The sequence below is a fragment of the Monodon monoceros genome, unplaced genomic scaffold (assembly GCF_005190385.1).
Source record: "Monodon monoceros isolate NGI ecotype Baffin Bay Population unplaced genomic scaffold, NGI_Narwhal_1 Super_Scaffold_1, whole genome shotgun sequence".
In the NCBI taxonomy this organism is placed as follows: domain Eukaryota; kingdom Metazoa; phylum Chordata; class Mammalia; order Artiodactyla; family Monodontidae; genus Monodon; species Monodon monoceros.
The window spans coordinates 68500437-68513774 of NW_021703765.1; the positions used below are offsets into that span (position 1 = coordinate 68500437).

The 13338-nt window shown below is 41.3% G+C and overlaps 1 non-coding gene across 1 annotated transcript; it reads right to left on the reverse strand.

The window, feature by feature from the left end:
- Positions 1-1062: 1062 nt before the first annotated feature.
- On the reverse strand, positions 1063-1135 carry TRNAW-CCA. Its single transcript has one exon. It is a non-coding gene; the product is annotated as a tRNA-Trp (tRNA).
- Between the last annotated feature and the right edge of the window lie 12203 nt (positions 1136-13338).

Sequence of the window (13338 nt, forward strand, 5' to 3'; positions counted from 1 at the left end):
TGGACATTTGGATTGTTTCCACCTTTTGGCTGTTGTGAATAATGCTGCTATGTATAGTGCTGTATACTTCGATGTACAAGATTTTATGTGGACAAATATTTTTATTTAACTTGGAGTGTAATTGCTGGGTGCTATAGACTGAGTGTTGATGTTCCCCTCAAATTTATATGTTGACATCTAATCCCCAGTGTGACAGTATTTGGAGGAAGGACCTTTTGGAGGTGATTTGGTTTAGGTCAGGGGGATGGAACCCTCATGAATGAGATTAGTGCCCTTATAAGATACCCCAGAGGGCTCTTTGGCCCCTTCCACAACGTGAAGACACAGCAAGAAGATAGCCATCTATGAATCAGGAAGTGGGCTCTCACCAGACACTGAATTTGTCAGTGCCTCAATCTTGGACTTTCTGGTCTTCAGAACTGTGAGAAATAAATTTCTGTTGTTTATAAGCCACCTAGTCTATGGTATTTTGTTATAACAGTCCAAACTGACTAAGACATGGGTCACATGGTCATTCTATGCTTAACGTTTTGAGGAACCTCCATATTCTTTTCCATAGTGACTGTACCATTTTGCATTCCTACCAGCAATGTACAAGGATTTCAATTTTTTCACATCCTTGCTAAAACCTATTTTCCTTTTTAAAAATTATAGTCATCCTAGTGGGTGTGAAGTGGTATCTGATTGTGATTTTGATTTGCATTTCCCTAATGACTAATGATGTTGAACATCTTTTCATATGCTTGTAAGCCATTTGTATAACTTCTCTGGAGAAATTTTATGCTAGTCTTTTGCTCATTTTAAATTGAATTGTCTTTTTATTGGTGAGTTGTATGAATTCTTTATATATTCTGGATACTAGACTCTTATTACATATATGGCTTGCAAATATTTTCTTCCATTCTGTGGGCTATCTTTTCTCTTTCTTGATAGAAGCCTATTGAGATAGTGCAAAAAAAGTTTTAAATTTTTATAAAGTCCAATTTATGTATTTTTTCTTTTGTTGCTTGTGATTAAAAAAAAATTTTTTTTGCCCGCTCCACAGGGCATGTGGGATCTTAGTTCCCCAACCAGGGATCGAACCTGTGCCCCCTGCATTGGAGGCATGGAGTCTTAACCACTGGACCACCAGGGAAGTCCCTGTTGCTTGTGATTTTGATGCCATATCTAAGAAACTATATCCAAAACCAAGGTTATGCCTATTTGCCCGTATGTTTTCTTCTAAGAGTTTTATAGGTACAGCTCTTATATTTAAGTCTCCAATCCATTTTGAGTTAAGTTTTATATATGGTGTGAGGTAAGGGTCCAACTTCATTTGCATGTGGATATCCAGTTGTCCCAGTACCCTTTTTTCAAGAAACTATTGTTTCTAAAAATAAGGCTACCATATGATCCAGCAATCCCACTCCTGGACATATATCCAGAGAAAACCATAGTTCAAAAAGACACATGCACCCCAGTGTTCACTGCAGCACTGTTTACAATAGCCAAGACATGGAAGCAAATGCCCATCAACAGACGAATGGATAAAGAAGATGTGGTACATATATACAATGGAATATTACTCAGCCATAAAAACAAACGAAATAATGCCATTTGCAGCAACATGGATGGACCTAGAGATTGTCATACTGAGTGAAGTAAGTCAGACAAAGAAGACAAATATCATATGATATCACTTATATGTGGAATTTTAAAAAATGGTACTTATTTACAAAACAGAACTTATTTACAAAATAAGTTCTTATTTGCAAAACAGAAGTAGAGTTACAAATGTAGAAAACAATCTTATGGTTAGCAGGGGGGGAGTGCGGGGCGAGGCATAACTTGGGAGATTGGGCTTGATGTATACACCCTACCATATATAAAATAGATAAGTAATAAGGACCTACTGTATAGCACAGGGAACTGTACTCAATACTATGTAATGACCTATATGGGAAAAGAATCTAAAAAAGAGTGGATATATGTATATGTATAACTGATTTGCTGTGCTGTACAGCAGAAAGTAACACAACATTGTAAATCAACTATACTCCAATTAAAAAAAAAGAAACTATTGTTTCTCCATTGAATGGTCTTGGCAGCCTCTTGAAAACCAGTCGATCATAGATGTATGGTCTCCTTTCTGGGCCCCCAATTTTATTCAGTTGATCTATATAACTATCCTTATTCCAGCACCTCAGTTTTGATAACTGTAAGGAAGTGTGAATCTACCAATTTTGTTCTTTTTAAAGATTGTTTTGACTATTTGAGGACTCTTGATATTCCACATGAATTTTTGGATCAGTTTTTTCATTTCTGCAAAAATGGTGTTGGGATTTTCCCTAAGGATTGTACTAATCTGTAGACAGTTTGGGGGAGTATTGCCGAAGTTTATAAAGTGGTTTCACAGTCATCACTTGATCCTCATATTGTCCTTACGAGGTAAAGGTTACAATCAGTGTTTCCCATTCTACACACAAGGAAACTGAGATCAATGAGATGGAGTAACAAAGCCCAAGGTCTGGCTGTTAGGAGGTGACAGATCCAGGGCATGGAAAGCAGAAGGAATAACACATGCAGGGTTCAGAGGTGACAGCCAGTAAGATACATTTGGGGAATTACATGTTGGTCAATAAATTGAATACTGGGGTGTTGAAAGCGGGGTGGCTGAGAAAGCTCTGGGGTCCACTCAGGGAGGCAGCACCACATACTGGTTAAGACCACAGTCTCTGCTCAGACATACACAAGACTGAATTTCAACTCAGCTACTTGCCAGCTGTGTGACCTTGATCATGTCCCTTAACCTTCCTGAACTTCAGTTTCCTCATTTATAAGATGGGGGCAATAATGATCAATATAAGCTTGTTGTGAGGATGAAATGGATGCCAAGTGCTATATTCCTGGCATACAGAAAATGCTCAAGAAATAATAGTCTCTAGGGAATTCCCTGGTGGCACAGTTGTTAAGAATCCACCTGCCAAGGCAGGGGACATGGGTTCAAGCCCCGGTCTAGGAAGATCCCACATGCCGCGGAGCAACTAAGCCCATGCGCCACAACTACTGAGCCTGTGCTCTAGAGCCCAAGAGCCACAACAACTGAGCCCTCGTGCCACAACTACTGAGCCTGCGCTCTAGAGCCCATGAGCCACAACTACTGAGCCGCATGCCACAACTACTGAAGCTCGCATGCCTAGAGCCTGTGCTCCGCAACAAGAGAAGCCACTGCAATGAGAAGCCCACACACTGCAATGAAGAGTAGCCCCAGCTTGCCGCAACTAGAGAAAGCCCACACTCAGCAACAAAGACTCAACATAGCCAAAAATAAATAAATAAATTTATTAAAAAACCCGTCTCCAGTCTCCAAACTTCAAAATCTGATTGGCTTAGCCTAGCCAATGAACTGACTCTATCCTGGGTCAGGTGGCCCTATCTGCTCCAGTCAGCTGTAGCCAGAGGGCTGAAGTTATTTGGTGTGAACATTGTTACTGAAGCAGAACGAAGAGTATGTGGCTCAGGAGTGTGCCTATGAGTGAGGCCTGGAGAAGGTGGGAGAGAAAAGTGTTCCAGATGGTCTCTGAGGGCTCCAGGATGTCCTGGTTCCTGTGCCACAGGCATTGCCTTCTGAACATCATTCCTTACCCTCTAAGCCTCACTTTTCTCATCTATGAAATGGGAGAGGTGTTAATTCTACTTGTCTATCTATCTCCCAGTGCACCTGTGAAGATAAGAATCAAATGACATCGTGTTTATGGAGACTCTTGGTGTACATGCCATGTAAGTACATACGACTGTTAATTTACTGAAGTGATAAAATTGTGTTATTGAGCTGCTAAAGCAGATCTTAGTCAAGGCTCTTGAGACAGGAAAGACACTCACTCTGAGTCACTTAAATTGATGGAAAGATATGCGGGGCGGATTTGACAGAAGAAAAGGACAAGCCGAATAGCATCTCTTGCTGTGTGTGGCTCCATTCTCTTTGCCGATGGGTCTTTCTCCCTTTACTAATGTATGGGAAGGAGACTTACTTTGAATTGTGTGCTCTTTCCAGCAGTACGTTTGGGTTTTTTTTTGGCCGCACCACACAGCATGTGGGATCTTAGTTCCCCAACCAGGGATTGAACCCGTGCCTGTGCCCCCTGCATTGAGAGCACAGAGTCTTAATCAGTGGACCACCAGGGAAGTCCCTCCAGCAGTGTGCTTTTCAAAAAATTGTTATGAACATATGTTGGTACCTTTGCACAAAATGGAAAATAATAATGATAATAATAAAGATGATGGGGTAGGGTCTCAGCAGGAATTGCAAGTACCTGCGTGTTTTGTGAATCTTGCCTCCTTGTGAATCAGCTACTTCTCCAGGACGCCTTAGTTTCTTCTTTTGGGGTGTGGCATTAGAAACCAAGATCTGGGCACGAGGTATCTTCTGCTTGGTCTCATTCTGCCTCCTTCTCTTCACACTCCCTTCGAGGTCTTGGGTTTCCAGTTTCCTGGAGGAATGCACAAATGAGAGATAAATTTGTGTTAGAAACAAAGACACAGGGCTTCTCTGGTGGTGCAGTGGTTAAGAATCTGCCTGCCAATGCAGGAGACATGGGTTCGAGCCCTCGTCCGGGAAGATCCCACATGCTGCGGAGCAACTAAGCCCGTGCGCCACAACTACAGAGCCTGCGCTCTACAGCCCGCAAGTCACAACTACTGAAGCCTGCATGACACAGCTACTGAAGCCCGAGCACCTACAGCCCGTGCTCCACAACAGGAGGAGCCACCGCAATGAGAAGCCTGCGCACTGCAACAGAGTAGCCCCCGCACTCTGCAACTAGAGAAAGCCTGTGCACAGCAACAAAGACCCAACACCGCCAAAAATAAATAAATAAATAAATAAATTTTAAAAAATTATAAAAGAAACGAAGACAGAGCAGAAGCAAGGTCCAGGATACAGGAACCCGAGCTCTGGCTGCTTCTCAAGCAAACTGTTTTTTCAGGTCGGCTTTTGCTTCCTAGACTCCAGAAGTGTGGATCCTGAACCAGAGGAAAATGAGCTGGGTGATAGCCTGACAGTTCTGTGTCCAAAAGAGCCTGGGCAGGTGATGAGGGGACCCTAATGACAAGGCTGCTCCTCACTGTGCCCTCGGCAGAAGCAGGGCCACCGGTAGCAAAGGCCAGAGCCTACATCTCAGCACAGTCTTGCCTTTGGTGTCACCGGGCTCCCTACTTGCAACAAGGGGGCTCTGCCTTGGAGTACCTCCAGGTTCTGACTTAAGGCAGGGGCAATCGTGCCTGCAAAAACAGGGTTATTCTTAGTGCCAGGTCCTGTGGTCGCTATGGAGGTGTTTTGCTGAGGGGGGCCCCAGGTGTTCAGGCCACGCTTCCCCCATAGCAGCTTGTGGTTCTCAGGGACCCACTCACTTCTGCTGTAATGCTGAGTGCTGCAAAGGGGCAGCTCATATCTGGGGCAGATCTGCAAAAAAACCCAACAAACAAACAAACAAAAAACAAAAGAAGAACCATCACATAAACAATAATCTGCTCACCAGGGAACCACATCACTGACACTTGGATGCACCTCCTTCATGGCTTATTTTTAGGTGAGCCCCCCACCCATTATCCCATAGGAAATAGGGAGTCCTTAAGAATTCCTGGGCTGGAAGAGTTCTCTCAACAACTTAATTTTGAAGCTCAAAAGACAATTTGGGGAAGCTAAGTGGGCCTTAAAAGATCCAGTTACAACACAGGAGCACCTCAATACATAAGGCAAATGCTAACAGCCATAAAAGGGGAAATCAACAGTAACACAATCATAGTAGGGGACTTTTAACATCCCACTTTCACCAATGGACAGATCATCCAAAATGAAAATACAAAAGGAAACACAAGCTTTAAATGGTACATTAAACAAGATGGAGTTACTTGACATTTACAGGACATTTCATCCAAAAACAGCAGAATACACTTTCTTCTCAAGTGCTCATGGAATATTCTCCAGGATAGATCATATCTTGGGTCACAAATCAAATTTAAGAAAATTGAAATCATATCAAGTATCTTTTCCAACCACAACACTATGAGACTAGATATCAATTACAGGAAAAAATCTGTAAAAAATACAAACACATGGAGGCTAAATAATACACTACTTAATAACCAAGAGATCACTGAAGAAATCAAAGAGGATATCAAAAAATACCTAGAAACAAATGACAATGAAAACACGATGACTCAAAACCTACGGGATGCAGCAAAAGCAGTTCTAAGAGGGAAGTTTGTAGCAATACAATCCTACCTCAAGAAACAAAAACATCTCAAATAAACAACCTAACCTTACACCTAAAGCAATTAGAGAAAGAAGAACAAAAAACCCCCAAAGTTAGCAGATGGAAAGAAATCATAAAGATCAGATCAGAAATAAATGAAAAAGAAATGAAGGAAACAATAGCAAAGATCAATAAAACTAAAAGGTGGTTCTTTGAGAAGATAAACAAAATTGATAAACCATTAGCCAGACTCACCAATAAAAGGAGGGAGAAGACTCAAATCAATAGAATTAGAAATGAAAAAGGAGAAGTAACAACTGACACTGCAGAAATACAAAGGATCATGAGAGATTACTACAAGCAACTCTATACCAATAAAATGGACAACCTGGAAGAAATGGACAGATTCTTAGAAAAGCACAACCTTCCGAGACTGAACCAGGACGAAATAGAAAAGAAACAGACCAATCACAAGCACTGAAATTGAGACTGTGATTTAAAATATTCCAACAAACAAAAGCCCAGGACCAGATGGCTTCACAGGTGAATTCTATCAAACATTTAGAGAAGAGCTAACACCTATCCTTCTCAAAGCCCTGTTAGGACTAGCAGGGCCTGAGTTAGGAGTAGTGTCAGGGCCTTAATTAGGGACAGTGTCAGGCCTTAGTTAGGGACAGTGTCAGGGCCTTAGTTAGGACTAGCATCAGAGCCTTTGTTAGGTATAATATCAGGGCCTGAGTTAGGAGTAGTGTCAAGGCATTAGTTAGGGACAGTGTCAGGGCCTTAGTTAGGACTAGCGTCAGAGCCTTTGTTAGGTATCGTGTCAGGGCCTGAGTTAGGAGTAGTGTCAGGGCCTCAGTTAGGGACAGTGTCAGGGCCTGAGTTAGGAGCAGTGTCAAGGCCTTAGTTAGGGTCAGTGTCATGGTCAGAGTTAGGTGTACTGTCAGGGCCTTAGATAGGGACAGTATCAGGTCCTGAGTTAGTAGTAGTGTCAAGGCCTTACTTACAGACAGTGTCAGGGCCTTAGTTAGGAGTAGCATCAGAGCCTTTGTTAGTTATCATGCTAGGAGCTGAGTTAGGAGTAGTGTCAGGGCCTTAGTTAGGACTAGCATCAGAGCCTTTGCTAGGTACCGTGTCAGGGCCTATGTTAGGAGTTGTGTCAGGTCCTTAGTTAGGGACAGTGTCAGGGCCTGAGATAGGATTAGTGCCATGGCCTGAGTTAGGAGTAGTGTCAGGCCTTAGTTAGGATTAGCATCAGAGCCTTTGTTAGGAACAATCTTGTCTTGTCCTGATCTTAGAGGAATTGGTTTCAGTTTTTCACCATTGAGAATGATGTTGGCTGTGGGTTTGTCATATATGGCCTTTATTATGTCGAGGTAAGTTCACTCTGTGCCTACTTTCTGGAGGGTTTTTTATCATAAATGGGTGTTGAATTTTGTCGAAAGCTTTTTCTGCGTCTCAATAGATAATCAATATTACCTCAATAGAGATAATCATATGGTTTTTCTCCTTCAATTTGTTAATATGGTTTATCACATTGACTGATTTGCGTATATTGAAGAATCCTTGCATTCCTGGGATAAACCCCACTTCATCATGGTGTATGATCCTTTTAATGTGCTGTTGGATTCTGTGTGCTAGTATTTTGTTGAGGATTTTTGTATCTATGTTCATCAGTGATATTGGCCTGTAGTTTTCTTTCTTTGTGACATCTTTGTCTGGTTTTGGTATCAGGGTGGTGGTGGCCTCGTAGAATGAGTTTGGGAGTATTCCTCCCTCTACTATATTTTGGAACATAGAGAATAGACTTGAGGACATGGGGCAGGGGAAGGGTAAGCTGGGATGAAGTGAGAGAGTGGCATATACACTACCAAATGTAAAATAGATAGCTAGTGGGAAGCAGCCTCATAGCACAGGGAGATCAGTTCGGTGCTTTGTGACCACCTTGAGGGGTGGGATAGGGAGGGTGGGCCGGTGGGAGACGCAAGAGGGAGGGGATATGGGGATATATGTATATGTATAGCTGATTCACTTTGTTATAAAGCAGAAACTAACACACCATTGTAAAGCAATTATACTCCAATAAAGATGTTTAAAAAAAAAAAGGATCCAGTTAATGTGATTTTTGGAGGCTTAAAGGGGTGAACCTGTGAAATCAGAAAAACAAATGGTAAAGAAATTAAACTCAAATTGAGCAATTATTCCTAGGAAGATGGCCTTACACTTGCACATATGGGTGGTGGTGTACAAAAGTGGTTTTACTGTCATTTACAAGAGGAGTCCCACAGTGATATTGAGGAAGCCACAACTATCCACCTACAGGATTAATTTTTTTAAATGTCCTAATGCCACATGAATGCCTTGCTGTGGTTTGTCACAAACTCCTGATTCAAAAAGGTCTGTTTTTCTTTCCACATAGATGGAAAACAATCTGAAAAAGACATATATATGTATGTATAACTGAATCACTTTGCTGTACACCTGAAACTAACTCAACACTGTAAATGAACTATGATTTTTTTAAAAGGTAAAAAATAAATATACATAAAAAATGCTAATAACCTATAATGAAAACCTATAGTTTTCTGTTATCCTGATTTCTTGTGAAACCGGTCAGATTTGTATATTCCTTCAATATTTTAGGGTTTACTCCTCTTCTTAACTTGATTATCAAATAATCCAAGAGCCTAATCATTGATTCTGTTTGAAATTTATCTCTTCCTCTTCATAAATTATTGCTTTGGGTATGATACAAAAAAATTTTTGTTATATTTCTCATTGTTTGGTGCATTTATAAATATATGTGCCACATTACTGACTGTATTCCACTTGGACTGCGTGACCAACAGAATTGTTGTACACACTTGAATTTCCTAACTGAACACCATAGCTTGTTCATTAAGGGAAATGGTTCCTGATCTTGCATATTTGGGGCCTGAAAATTGCAGGGGAATATGTATTGGATAGGAAAAATTTTTTTTTTCCGGCTGTGCTACGTGGCTTGCAAAATCTCAGTTCCCAGGCGAGGGATTGAACCTGTGCCCTCAGCAGTGAAAGCGTGGAGTCCTAACCACTGGAGCACCAGGGAATTCCTGGAAATTTTTAATTTTGGTTATTAAGGACGCAAAAAACCACCACACATCCACTGTCTCCATCATTTCATAAAAGAAAAACCGGGACTTCCCTGGTGGCGCAGTGGTTAAGAATCCGCCTGCCAATGCAGGGCACATGGGTTCGAGCCCTGGTCTGGGAAGATCCCACATGCCGCGGAGCAACTAAGCCCGTGTGCCACAACTACTGAAGCCCGCACGCCTAGAGCCCGTGCTCCACAACAAGAGAAGCCACTGTCATGAGAAGCCCGCGCACCGCAACGAAGAGTAGCCCCCCACTCTCCGCAACTATAGAAAGCCCGCGGGCAGCAACGAAGACCCAACGCAGCCAAAAATAATAAATAAATTAAAAAATGAAAAGAAAAACCATCTTAACACCTAAAGGATAAGAAGGACCTAATTTCAGCCCTAAAAAAAAAAAAAAAGGCCTTTCCCGGGCAGGGACAGCTGGTGTTTGTACACTGACAATTTCACTGCAGAAACCTCCTGCCCCTGGCTTATGGATTTGAATCTTGTCTCTGATACTTCCTAGCTGTGTGACTTTGAGTAAGCAACTTTGCCTCTCTGTGCCTCACTGTCTCCTTCTCCGGGTCATTGTGAGGATTAAATGATTTAACCTATGTAAATTAAAGCCCTTGCTACAGAGGCTGGTGTAGATTTATCGTCGCCGAAACTCACGAGTGACAACAGCGCCACCTAGTGGCTCTTCATCCCAGGTACAGACAAGCTGCTTCGGAGGAGGCATCCACACGGGCAGTGAGTGGGAACCATGTGTAATGGCCAAGGCTGAGGGAGAAATAAGCAGAAAAGCCACAAATATTCATGGAATTATAAATAAAGTTGGATTCTCACTTTATGCCATATACAAAAGTTAATTCAAAACTGATCAAATATCTAAACGTTAAGAGCTAAACCTATAAAACTCGAAGAAGAATACAGGGCAAAAATCTACATGATGTTGGGTTTGGCAATGATTTCTTGGATGTGACACCAAAAGCACAGGCAACAAAATAAAAATAGATAAATGACTACATCAAAATTAAAAACTTATGTGCATCAAATGACGCAATCAACAGAGTGAAAAAGGTAACCCAGGGGATGGGAGACAATATTTGCAAATCATTCATAAGGGGTTAATACTCAGGATATATAAGGAACTCTTACAATCCAATAACAAAAAACTAATGTCCCCATTCAAAAATGGGCAAAGGAGTTGAATAAACATTTGTTCAAAAGTGTATACAAATGGTCAACAAGCACGTGAAAAGATGTTCAACATTACTAATCATTAGTGAAATGCAAATCAAAACTACAAGGAGGTGCCACCTCACATCCATCAGAATGGTTACTATCAAAGAAACAAAAGACAAGTGTCGGTGAGGATGTGGAGAAATTGGAAACTTTGTGCACTGTTGGTGGGAATGTAAAATGCTGCAGCCACTATGGAAAACAGTGTGGTGGTTACTAAAAAATTTAAAATAGAATTACCACATGACCCAGCAACTTCACTTCTGGGTGTATACCCAAATGAATTGAAAGCAAGATCTCAAAGAGATATTTGTACACCCATGTTCATAGCAGCATCAATTACTAGAGCTAATCCAAGGAAGCAATCTCCATCGTCAGACGCATGAATAAAGAAAATGTTATATATATATATAATATATATATAATATATATATATATGTCATACACACACACACACACACACAATGGAATAATATTCCATTGGACACAATGAAATACCAGTCCTGGGTCATTCTAAGGAAATTGTTCCATCCAAGTATCAAATGGTTTTCTAAATTTATAACCCATCACAGGCTCAAAGTCATGCCTCATTTTCACTGGCCTCCTATTTGGCCCACGACTTCCTTGCACAAACTTATTTTACTAGAACTTGTAATTGGCTTCCTTAGTTGTTACTGACATAACAAGCATATGTGTTCTCCTTATTTCCAAGATTTTCAGTCATAGCTTCTTTTTTTAAATTTTTTTTTATTGAAGTATAGCTGATTTACAATGTTGTGTTAATTTCTTCTGTGCAGCAGAGTGATTCAGTTATACATATATACATTCTTTTTTATATTCTTTTCCATTATGGTTTATCACAGGATACTGAATATAGTTCCTTATGATATACAATAGGACCTTGTTGTTTATCCATTCTACATGTAATATTTTGCAACTACTAACCCCAAACTCCATCCATCCTTCCCTCACCCCCCTTCCCCTTGGCAACCACAAGTTTGTTCTCTGTGAGTCTGTTTCTGTTTCATAGATAGGTTCATTTGTGCTGCATTTTAGATTACACATATAAGTGATATAGTATGGTATTTGTCCTTCACTTTCTTACTTCACTTAGTATGATAATTCTAGTTGCATCCATGTTGTTGTAAATGGCATTATTTCATTCTTTTTTTATGGCTGAGTAGTAGTATTCCATTGTATATATGTGCCACATCTTCTTTATCCATTCATCTGCCAATGGACATTTAGGTTGTTTCCATGTCTTGGCTATTGTGAATAGTGCTACTATGAACACAGGGGTGCATTTATTTTTTTGAATAATAGTTTTGTCCAGATATATGCCCAGGAGTGGGACTGCTGGATCATATGGTAATTCTATTTTTAGTTTTCTGAGGAACCTCCATACTGTTTTCCATAGTGGCTGCACCAACTTATCAATACATTCCAACCAACAGTGTAGGTGGGTTCCTTTTTCTCTACACCCTCTTCAGCATTTGTTATTTGTAGATTTTTTAATGATGGCCATTCTGACTGGTACGAGGTGGTACCTCTTTGTATTGTAGTTTTGATTTGCATTTCTCTAATAATTAGTGATGTTAAGCATCTTTTCTTTTTTTTTAAACACCTTTATTAGAGTATAATTGCTTTACAATGGTGTGCTAGTTTCTGCTTTAAAACAAAGTGAGCATCTTTTCATGTGCCTATTGGCCATCTGTATGTCTTCTTTGGAGAAATGTCTATTTAGCTCTTCTGCCCATTTTTCAATTGGGTTGTTTGTTTTTTTTGTTGTTGTTGAGTTGTATGAGTTGTTTGTATATTTTGGAAATAAAGCTCTTGCAAATATTTTCTCCCATTCCATAGGTTGTCTTTTCATTTTGTTTATGGTTCTCAGTCATAACTATTTTTTTAGTCATAAGTTCTTTTTTTTTTTCAGTACACGGGCCTCTCACTGCTGCGGGCCTCTCACAGGCTCTGGACACGCAGGCTCAGCGGCCATGGCTCACGGGCCCAGCCGCTCTGCGGCATGTGGGATCTTCCCAGTCCGGGGCACAAACCCGCGTCCCCTGCATCGGCAGGCGGACTCTCAACCACTGCGCCACCAGGGAAGCCCTAATAAAATTTTTAAATGGCAAAGCCAAAGAATGACAGAACCTGGAGGCAATTAACAAAACGACTGATACAACAAATATCATTTACAAAAACAACCTCCAATAGTTAGCTTAAATATCACTGCAAATCCACTTGTAGGGATCTGTGCCAGGGAGACAACTAGGGATGAGCCCAGGTTTGAGTCCAAAGACAGCCACAGTAGCTACAACTGATTTAGTTATATTGGCCACAGCACGGATTTAGTTCAAGTATTAAGTGCTAAGGACATAAGTTTCTGGAGTTCCAAGTGAACATCATTTGGTAAAGTCACTCGGCAGGTTAATCTGCGGATGGCTGATGGGTGGGATTCACCAGGTGCAGCTTAGAGTTGGCTGCATTTGGGCCAGGATGGAGGCGGCGCCGGAAGAGGCTGGGCAGCAGGGTTGAAAATGAAATTGAGGTAGGCCTGCACCGGGCACCTGCCCTGCTCGGGGTGAGGCGCATCCCACAAAGTGGCCAGGCTAGTTCTCCCTCCAATCCCACCCCTGCTTGGTGACTGCTTTGGGGGCACAGGGTTGTGTCCTGGGAAGGGCTAACCCTTTTAGAAGGAGCTTTGCACCTCTAACCCTGCAGAAATCGGCGCTCAGACACTGTGGGGC